The sequence below is a fragment of the Theropithecus gelada genome, chromosome 12 (genome assembly GCF_003255815.1).
Source record: "Theropithecus gelada isolate Dixy chromosome 12, Tgel_1.0, whole genome shotgun sequence".
NCBI classification, from domain to species: Eukaryota; Metazoa; Chordata; class Mammalia; order Primates; family Cercopithecidae; genus Theropithecus; species Theropithecus gelada.
The window spans coordinates 185,883-196,678 of NC_037680.1; the positions used below are offsets into that span (position 1 = coordinate 185,883).

The 10,796-nt window shown below is 47.3% G+C and overlaps 2 pseudogenes; both read left to right on the forward strand.

Annotated features, from left to right (window-relative positions):
• Window positions 1-346: 346 nt before the first annotated feature.
• Window positions 347-3,375, forward strand: LOC112636435 (annotated as a pseudogene).
• Window positions 2,603-4,733, forward strand: LOC112636118 (annotated as a pseudogene).
• Window positions 4,734-10,796: the final 6,063 nt, after the last annotated feature.

Consider the following 10,796-nt stretch of genomic DNA (forward strand, 5'->3'; position numbering starts at 1 on the left):
AGTATGTCACGTACCCCCATAAATACATACACCAACTATGTATTCACAAAAATAAATTAAAAACTGAAATTAAAATTAAAACCAAAGGGAGGAGAGTATAATGAGGAATGCGTGACCCATGGCTTGAACCGGCTTTTCAGGTTAACTTTGGAATGTCCTTATCCAAGAAGAGGAGTCCATTTAGTCAATAGGAGCTTAGAAAATAATTTTTAGTTTATTCGTGGAAAAAAGGATTTTTAATCCTGAGCCATAACTCTCAGTCAATCAATCCCTGCAGGGAACCCTGTTCTTTACTCTGGAGATAAACACTATTTTTCTTTTCCACTGAATAACACCACATTTCAAAATGGGGGAAAATATCTTGAAACGAAGAGGTACAGCCTCATTAAATTTGATTTGGTTTCAATTGTAATTAATTTAATCACATGTGTTCTAGAGTTTGTCCTCAGTCTTCTCCTACTTTAGGCCCACGATCTGTTGAATTTGCTCAGCTCCCTGCTCAACAGCAGGAAATCAGTTTGAATTATTTAAAAACCTCATTGTGGCTGGGAGCGGTGGCTCATGCCTGTAATCCCAGCAATTTGGGAAGCCAAGGTGGGCAGATTGCTTGTTGTCAGGGGTTTGAGACCAGCCCAGCAAATAGCCTTTCCTAACCACAGATCTCCTAATAGAGGAAAGCACTCATCAATTACAAAAATATGTCATCAATCTAGGGCAGGTGCAAGGCACTTTGTGAGTATGGAAACTAGAGTCCTCCCCTCCCACATGGGAGGAAAATTCAGTTTCCGGTCAGCTAAGGATTTAGTCTTAGTGAAGACGTGGGAGGAAGTTCTCCAGCTGACCAGCTTTCCCCAAACTAAACAGGGTTTAGTAGAGACCAGCCCATCTCTACTAAAGACACAAAAATTAGCTGGGTGTGGTGATTCATGCCTGTTATCGCAGCTACCTGGGAAGCTGAGGCAGGAGAATTGCTTGAACCCAGGAGGGTGAGGTTTCAATGAGCCAAGGTGGTGCACTGCACTCCAGCCTGGGCAACAGAGCAAGACTCTGTCTCAAAATAATAATAAATAAATACATAGGTATTCACAAGGTATCTAGAAGGTTAATACTTATGGTCTGAAAATAGCCACATTTTTTAGCTGGCCACAAATTACAATTGCAGAATATTTGTGGCCATACAAGACATCTTCCACCAAGTCTGAAAAGTGTATAAATGTCCTAGGAGTGCAGCATTTTTTTTGGTAAGGATTAATATTAATGAGCTAGCTTAGGTCAACGGGTTAACGGTCATTGTTAAAACAAATAGCCCCTGACTTTAGTGAGTACATCTGCACCTTCCAAGTTTAATTATAACTCTTTCTCTTTATAGTTACTTCCAAGTAGAGACACTAACAAAAGACAGTACATTCCTGCTCTTGTTTTCTGAGGATGTCCAACTCTGTCATGAAGTCATTTCTAATAAACTTGCTTCTTTCATTGTGCAGACTCATCTCAAATTTTTTCCTGCACAAGATCTAAGAATCCTACTTTGTGGTCTGTATCAGGACCCTCTTTTCCAGCAACATCTTTCAGCAACACCATGAAGGGACACCAAGACAAGACCCCCACTCCAAGAAAAACAATCCACACAGAATCAATCAGCTGACACCTGCATGCTCTGTGCCTGACATGACCCAAACGGCCAGCAATTTTCCCCTTCTCCAGTTAAACCTGCCCAACATCCAGGTGAGAACTGGCAACTCTAATGTACTCAGATGCCTTTCTGCAGGAGATTCAAATATTTGCTAATGCTCACTGATACCTTCACTGGTCAGATCGAGGCATTCCCCACCCCATCTGAAAATGTTTACCAGAAGAAATAACTCCTCAGTTTGGGTCATCTAAAAACCTGCAAAGTGACAAGGGCCCATCTTTCACAGCAGGCGTATCCCAACACCTATCCTCAGCTTGAAGAATCCAATACCACCTTCACTCTGCATGGAGACCAGGGTCCTCTGAAAGGGGAAAGGGCTAGTCCTACTCTAAAGAAGACTCTAGCTAAATCAGAGGCCTGACTGTCTCTAACACCCATAGCTTACTGCGGGTTTGAACTGCTCCAAAGTCAAACTTATAATGAAGTCCTGTCGAGTTAACATACAGAAGGCCTTTCCTAACCACAGGTCTCCTAATAGAGGAAAGCACTCATCAATTACAAAAATATGTCCTCAATCTAGGGCAGGTGCAAGGCACTCTGTGAGTATGGAAACTAGAGTCCTCCCCTCCCACATGGGAGGAAAATTCAGTTTCGGGTCAGCTAGGGATTTAGTCTTAGTAAAGACGTGGGAGGAAGTTCTCCAGCTGACCAGCTTTCCCCAACGTGGAAAGGACCACAGCAGGGACACCTGAGCTCCCCAACAGACGTTCAACGCCAAGGGATGCACAGGTGGCTACACCTGTGTGCAAGTAAAGCTGTTGCTTATTCTGGGAGCCCAATGCAAGGCTGGGAGAGGTGGGCGCGGGGCTATTTCAGCGTTGGCGGAGGGCGGGCTGGGTCACTGCGCGCGTCTGCTCCCCCTCCTCGCGTTTCTCCTGCCGCCCTGATCCCGCCTTAGCCAAGAGGGAGATCGTGCTCACGCAGGCCGGGCAGTGCGGGAACCAGATCGGCGCCAAGGTTGGCAGCCGGGGCTCTGAGGGCCCAGCTCAGGCCTGCGGGTGGCCAGGGAAGATGTTGGCAGTGGTGGGGACGGGGGCGGGTCCCTGCCGGGGACGCGGTGGGACTGGGCGGCTGGCGAGGCGGCCGGGGTGGACCCCAGGGACACGGCGGCCTAAGGATGGGGGTGCGGAGGGTGGGGTAGGAGAGAAGCTGGGGCGCCCCCGTGGCTCAGCCCTGGCCTGTCCGGCCCCTCCCGTCTCGCAGTTCTGGGAGACGATCTCTGATGAACACGCCATCGACTCCACCGGCACCTACCACGGGGACAGCCTTCTGCAGCTGGAGCGCATCGACGTGTACTACAAAGAGGCCTGCGGTGAGACCCCCGACCTTCCCCACCGCCCTCCTGGGAACGCGGCCCTCCCCTCGCTCATGCCCTCCCGCCCCTCTCAGGTGGCAGGTACGTGCCCCGCGCTGTGCTGGTGGATCTGGAGCCGGGCACCCTGGACTCTGTGCGCTCGGGGCCCTTGGGGCAGATCTTCAGGCCGGACAACTTCATCTTTGGTGAGCTGTGGGTGAGGATTGGGGTGAGGTTCCTCAGCCGCTCAAAATCTATGAGTGCCCCAAGGTCGTCGCCGTGGGAACTGTAGAGCCAGGGTCCCTGAACACCCTCCTATCATCCCGGTCGCTCCATCTGCCTCCTTAACGGGCTTTGGGAGGAAGGCCCAGGTGTCTCCTCAAGGTGAAGAGCTACTGATGTCAACTCCCTGCAGGGAGCTGAGCTGGGGGCCATGGCTACTGCCTTCCCTGAAAATGGGCAGGAGCCACCTGCAGCGAGGTCTGTTAGCCTGTCTCAGGTTTGACTCCTGACTTAATTTCTAACAGGGGAGGCTGCTGTCCTGTAACTCTGGGGGAGGGGTTTCATTTGCTCACTTGTAGGGAGAACGGTGCGCTCACCTCACATGACACTTGGCCTTTTTAGCATTATGGTGACCACTGATGACCGTATACCTGACCATGGAGTGACTGGCTCTACTGTCTTACAGGTCAGAGTGGGGCCGGAAACAACTGGGCCAGGGGGCACTACACAGAAGGTGCGGAGCTGGTGGACTCGGTGCTGGATGTTGTGAGGAAGGAGGCTGAGAGCTGTGACTGCATGCAGGGTTTCCAGCTGACCCACTCCCTGGGTGGGGGGATGGGGTCTGGGATGGGTACCCTTCTGCTCAGTAAGATCCAGGAGGAGTACCCAGACAGGATCATAAACACATTCAGCATCCTCCCCTTGCCCAGGGTGTCAGACACGGTGGTGGAGCCCTACAACGCCACCCTCTCCGTCCACCAGCTCATAGAAAATGCAGATGAGACCTTCTGTATAGACAACAAAGCGTTATACGACATCCGTTCCAAGACCCTAAAACTGCCCACACCCACCTACAGTGACCTGAACCACCTGGGTGTCTGCCACCATGAGTGGGGTCACCACGTGCCTGTGCTTCCCGGGCTAGCTGAATGCTGACCTACGGAAGCTGGCCATGAACATGGTCCCGTTTCCCCGGCTACATTTCTTCCTGCCTAGCTTTGCCCCTCTGACCAGCCAGGGCAGCCAGCAGTACCCGGCCCTGTCCGTGGCTGAGCTTACCCAGCAGATGTTTGATGCTAGAATATGATGGCCGTGTGCAACCCCTGTCATGGCCACTACCTAACGGCGGCTGCCATTTTCAAGGGTCCTATGCCCATGAGGGAGGTGGATGAACAAATGTTCCACCTCAAAAATAAAAACAGCAGGGACTTCGTTGACTGGCTTGCCGACAACGTCAAAACAGCCGTCTGTGATGTCCCACCCCGGGGGCTAGACATGTCAGCCACCTTCATTGGGAACAACACGGCCGTCCAGGAACCCTTCAAGCGTGTCTCAGAGCAGTTTACAGCAATGTTCCGGCGCAAGGCCTTCCTCCACTGGTACACGGGCGAAGGGATGGATGAGATGGAATTTACCCAGGCCGAGATCAACGTGAACGACCTAGTGTCTGAGTATCAACAGCGTCAGGATGCCACGGCCAAGGAGGAGTTTGAAGAGTATGCTGAGGAGGAGGAGGAGGCCTAGAACTTTCCTTTTCTAGGTAAAGGGGAGAAGCAGTGTGGATTCTTTACTGTGTTCTGACTGCTATGTGTCACTACGCACTGGTTGGTGTCTTCACCTCCTCCTCCTGCATTTTAAAGCATTTTTATAGTATACGATTTTGCCTAATAAACTATTCTTATTGCATCTGGCTTCACCTCAAACTTCTTTCTATGGGCCCTCCGGCTACTGCTGCCAGGTGCGCATGGTTGTCCTGCAAGGCTGAAGCTGTCTAGGTTTATCACACGCCCAGGAACAAGCATTCCAGTGGCTCCCGGAGGGGTCGGCATGGGCTGTGGACATGGCAGGCAGGCTTCACATGAACCTGGGGATGCCCTGGGCCTTGGACGGCTACGTGGTGGAAAACCTGTTCTGAAGGCAAGCCTTGGCTTATCCCATGTTCCAGACTTCTAGGGGACCAGCTGGTCCTCTGTTTCTGCAACTGTAAAAGTGGTCAGTGACCCTGGTGGACAATGTCCCCAAAGTCCCAACTCAGGATAGAAATGTGGTCAGGCTCTGAGCCAGCAATGAAGGGTGGGCAAGCAGGACCCCAGCTGCTCCATCACCATGACGGCCTGGGTGTGTTTGTGTGGCCTCATTCTCTTGGGGTGGGTGTGGGATATCTGGCCAGGGACTAGTGGGCAGGAATCAAGCCCAGTGTATACTCACATGCACTGACCCTTATGTAGAAGGGGATTAGGTCCTGGGGGCCATAGATGGTGGTTGCTGGGCCTGTGTGCTCGGGGCAGTCTCTCCAGAGGCACAGATGGGGTTTCTGAACAGGACCTGGGGAGACGGGCAGGTGCTCACAATGCTGCTTCCCCAAACTGGCAGCCAGTGAGAGAAACGCCCGAGTGGAGGTCGGACCTGCCCCAGTCTGGAGGGCTGGGGCTCTCTGGAAAGGTGGCTAATGCGTACTGTCTGTGTCTCCCTGTCCCCCTCTCCAAAACTTCAGGGCAAAAATAACCCAAGATTGTCAGGATGAGACTTGTGGGGATAGGTCCTTTAGCCTGGCAAAGTCTCCTCCCCAGGCTTCTCGGGGAGCCTGGACTTCAAAGCCTGCTTTGGGGAACTTGTCAAATAAGAGGTGTGTGTGTGTGAGGGCTGGGTGCCGGGCAGCATGCACGGACAGTGGTTTTCTACCTGGCTCTTGTAGAACTTGTCCATGGCCTGTGTGATGATCTCTTGGTAATTCCCACCCCACCCCCATCACACAGATAAGATGAAGCCAGCATGGCCTGGGGGTGGGCAGATGTACAGGTTCTACCCCAGGTCCTCTGGACATACCCACCTGCCTCCGACGTGTCGGGGAAACAGGTGAGGCCCCTTTTTGTTCTCTGAATGTTGGCAATGGTCTATTGCAGCCAAATGGGAACAGGCAGGCAGGAGAGTGCCTCATCTCTAAAGAAGTGGCTCCTGGAAGCAGCTGGGAGGGGGAGAGGTCCCTCATACTCCCCCAACGTGCTCTTGGAGCAGGAAAAGGGGCCTCTGTGACAGCCCTGCTCAGTGACTTTCACTGTCTGAGGGGTGTCCTTGCCCAACCCAGGTGCACACCCATCTGAGATGGCCTTGCATGGACCTGGTTGGGAAGGTTCAGTTGCAGCAACCACTGGAACCTGCCCACACCTAGTGTCTCCACTCATGCGTGGGGCTAGATGTTCCTCCCTCCTATAGTGGTGCAGCCAGAGTGGCAGAGGGGGCAAGTCACTGCTGCAGTTCCCACGTGGGTCTAAGTGGGGGTCAGCCTGGGTGCCCATGTATTTCCCAATTACCTGGTTCCATCTGGGGGCTTCACGGACAGGAGTGGTGCTTTTCCAGGCCTCTTTTCCATATGCCAGCTACAAGCCCAGGTTTCCCAAGTTTCTGGGGCCCCTCTTCCAGCCTGGCAAGCATGGCGGGTTGTAGGGGAAGGACATCAAGCCTACAGGCAGCAGAACCTGTCTGGGTATGTTCTCTACCCCTGGAGGCCGCTGGTTGTTTACCTCTTTGGGTGAGAGTCGGCTTAGGATCTCAACATTCTTGTAGGACTCCAGAACTGTACAGACAGGGGCCCAGGAGGGAGCAGGGGCTAGGACTGGCAGCTAACCAGTGTAGTGGGGTTGTAGGGCTCAGTTTGGTCTTGCAGGAAATTCAGGGAGGCTTGGATTTGCTGAGGCTCCAGACAAGCTTGGGCTTGGATATGGAAACAGCATAGAACACGGGCCCTTCAGCACACTGGGCTCTGAGTAGTTGCACCCTGGTGCACCCACAGGTGTTCCCCACCTGGAGCACTGCTGTGGATAGAAGCCGGGAGAGCTGTGGAGGGAAGAGGAGGAGGAGGGAGTCTCAGGGCGGCCCCAGCAGCCAGGCAGGGCCTCCGCAACTGAGAGGCAGATCCAGCTTGTTGGCCACTTAGCAGCTGCTTGGTCAGCTGCAGATCACCTGACCTCTGCTCACCAGTAAATGGGGGTTGCAGAAGCACTTTCCTTCTGGGACTTCTGAAGCTCGAAGGGGCAGCACACACCACGTGCTGAGAAAGCACGGAACTCAGGCAAGCTTCTCTAAGAGCACCACATCATATTAACATCCGACCTGTACAGGACACCACCAAATCTCCCCATCCCTCATTCCAACCGAAGAAAAGGGAGTCTCTGTCCTAGGGGAGCAAGTACAAGCATATCTATGCAGTGGGCACATGGCCCAGGTTGGGGCAGTGGGTCAGGGAAGCACCAGCAGTTGAGGACCATGTGGAGAACCACTACTGGCCAAGCATTCCCAACCTGACAGCAGAACAAGAGTACAGCAGAGCTGAGGTGAACTTGGCAGAGAACTTTTGAGACCATGAAGGCAGCCAACACTTCCAAGTCATCACAACCTGCTTCTCCCATAGATTTATTGTAGACCAACTCAACCATCTCCATGTCAACAAGAAATGGTCCTCACTCTGAGCCATCACCCTTAGATTTAGATCATGGGGCTGTTCTGTCTTTATTATGGAATTGAAAAGCTTTAATTTCTACAAAAATGTAAGGTTTTGGGCCACAGCCTTATTAAAACAAACAAATATGAGCATAGTGGTCCACATATGGAATATCTGGGGCCTAAACAACCTGCTACTTGAAAGTATAATCATCGTCTTTTTGTTCGTTTCTTTAGCCTGGTAGGACAATATCAGAAATTTCCTTGGTCATGGAGAATATAAAACATAGTTTGAACAAAAGCAACAATAAAGCTACAAACTATTTTTTGGTGTATTTGCTTAAGTATAAGATAGCTGATTGGGGCTTTATCATGTAACATTTGCTTAGTTTTCATTAAGTTTGCTAAGCTTGAATTGTGAATAAAGATATCTCTGATTCATATTGTAATTAAACTGCACATTGACATAAACTGTACATTGAAAGTTGCACATTGTCATCCAAAATAATACTTAGGTAAAGCCAAAAATACGATCAACCAATGTCAAGGAACCTACCCTAAAATAAAAATATAGTTAACATGGAATTGCAAAACTAGAATGGGAGAAACATTTGCCCATAAAATCTTGTTTGGAACATTGATATAACACTAGAAAATAATTTTTCTAAATAACCACAATGTTCAACTGTGACTGTGCGTCTGTGAAGAGCAGGCATTCTGAATCATTGCTCTGTGTTGTGTGGTAGTACAATTTTACAGAATGCACTACAATAATTAATAAAATTCTCTAATGGGAAAATTTTGATGAATAAGTATTTACATTGTAAATATTTATATTATTAATATATTGGTGCTATTATTTCACAAAATAAAGCTGTAATACAGCCTTTAAAAGCAAATAATAGCCTTACATTTCTAAATAAAGAAAAAATATAAATTTTGTGAAATACGGTTAAGAGTAATTGATAAAATAAAAATTGGGGCATAAATTATATTATAGTTTGGGTAGAGGTTGAAAAAGTGGATGAAAATTTTAATGAGCCCTTTTTGCCTGCACTAAACTTAATCTTATAGGTGAACATTATAATATATATAGGGTACCTACCAGCTATCTAATTTACTTTTTACACAATGTATAAATCCTAGCCTATTGTTCTTAATGTCTGAACCCAAAATAACACACAAACATACAAGAGAACAAAATAAGGAAGAAATGTATGGAGACAGTGACATTATCAAGATGGTGGGATGGGGGTCCCTATTTTTATATTCCCCTGCAGGAATAAAAACTAGTCAGCCATCCATCTACCAAAGTAACTTTATGAGAGAGCCAGGCACAGTGGCTCGTGACAGTATCTCCTCCATTCAGGAGCCTGAGGCAGGAGGACTGCTTCAGGCCAGGAGATCAAGAACAGCCCGGGCAATATAGTGAGCTTCGGGATACAGGGCATTATAAAACCTTGCTAAAACCCAAGATCAAGAAGAGTCCTTTTGAGAAGGCAGGGCCTTTGGTTAATAAGGTGTCAAATTATCCAAAGCAATCTGTAAGTTAACTCAAATCCCTATCAAAATCCCTGTCTCATTTTTCATAGTAATAGAAAATACAAGCCTACAAAGTAGGCTGAAAGGCCAAACCAATCACAAGGAATGAGAAAAAAACTGGGGACATCATCCTTGTGACCCACACAAAACAGTTCAAAAGTCCCTGTTGGTAGATGACCTGGGGAAACCCTGCTAGGTACTCAGTGGAGCCATACTCACTCACACATCTGCTATTAGGCCCACCATATAGCAGAACCTTGCCCTAGTGCCTGCTCCACAGAACAAAGCCCTGAAACAATCCAGTCTGCCCAAAAACATGACAGGACTCACAACCACAAGTGCTCCTGGTAACAAGCCCACTAAAGGTAAAACCCACTCCAGATTCAGCAGCCACCTTGTGACCCAGCTACAAGCCTTTTTACTGCAAACCCAGTAAAGATCTCACCAGCCTTGAGATCCAACAGATGAAGATCTTTACCTGCTGAAACCAGTTTATAAAAATGGAAAGGTGTTTGCTCCTTCAAATGCACAAACACCAATGCAAGTCTATATTACACCCATTCTAACGGTCCTATTTTAACATAGAACTGGAAGTCCTGCATAGAATAATTAAGTCCTACGTCAAATAATTAAGCAAGAAAATCTAAAGATCCAAATGGAAAAGAAGAAAAAAAGTCACTGTTTGTAGATGACATAATCTTATGCATAAAAACATAAATAGTACATTTAAATAGTGCATTTAAACTAATAAATGCACTCAGTAAAGAAGTAGAATATACAATTAACATACAAATATCAGTTTTGTTTCTATATACTAGCAACAAACCAGTAAAAAAGAAAAAAAAATCTCATTTACAACAGCAACAAAATAGTAGACTTCTTAGCAATAAATTTAACCAGTGTGGTGAAAGATCTTTACAATAAAAAATAAAAGATATTGATGAAAAAATTAAAGAAGATACAAATAAATGTAAATATATTACATGTTTATGGATTAGAAGAATATTGTCTAAGTGATGTATTATCCAAAGCAATCTGTAGATTAATTCAACTTCCTATCAAAACTCCTGTGCCACTTTTTACAGTAATAGAAAATAAAGTCTGCAATGTATATAAAACTATAAGAAATATTGAACGGCCAAAGCAATCAGGAGGAATAAAATAAAATCTGGGGACATTATACTTTATTATTTAAAACTACATTTCAAAACTACAGTAAACATAAGAGAATGGTATGTTTATAGGAACCAACATGAAAACCAGTGGAACGGAATACAGAGCCCAGAAGTAAATCTATGCATCTAAAGTTAATCTTTGACAAGGGCACTATGAATACACAATACAGACAGTGTAGCCCTTTCAATACTTGGTGCTGGGAAAACTGGACACTCGCAAGCACAATAATAAAATTAGATCACATTTCTTATGTCAGACACAAAAATTGACTTAAAATAAAGACTTAAATTTAATACATAAATCCTTAAGAGAAAATCTTTGAAAAAGCATATGAAAAGCTTCCGTCATACTGACCTTGGCAATGATTTTTTAAAATATGATATCACAAGTATAGCAATAAAACCAAACGAAGTTGTAGTGTATCAAACTGTT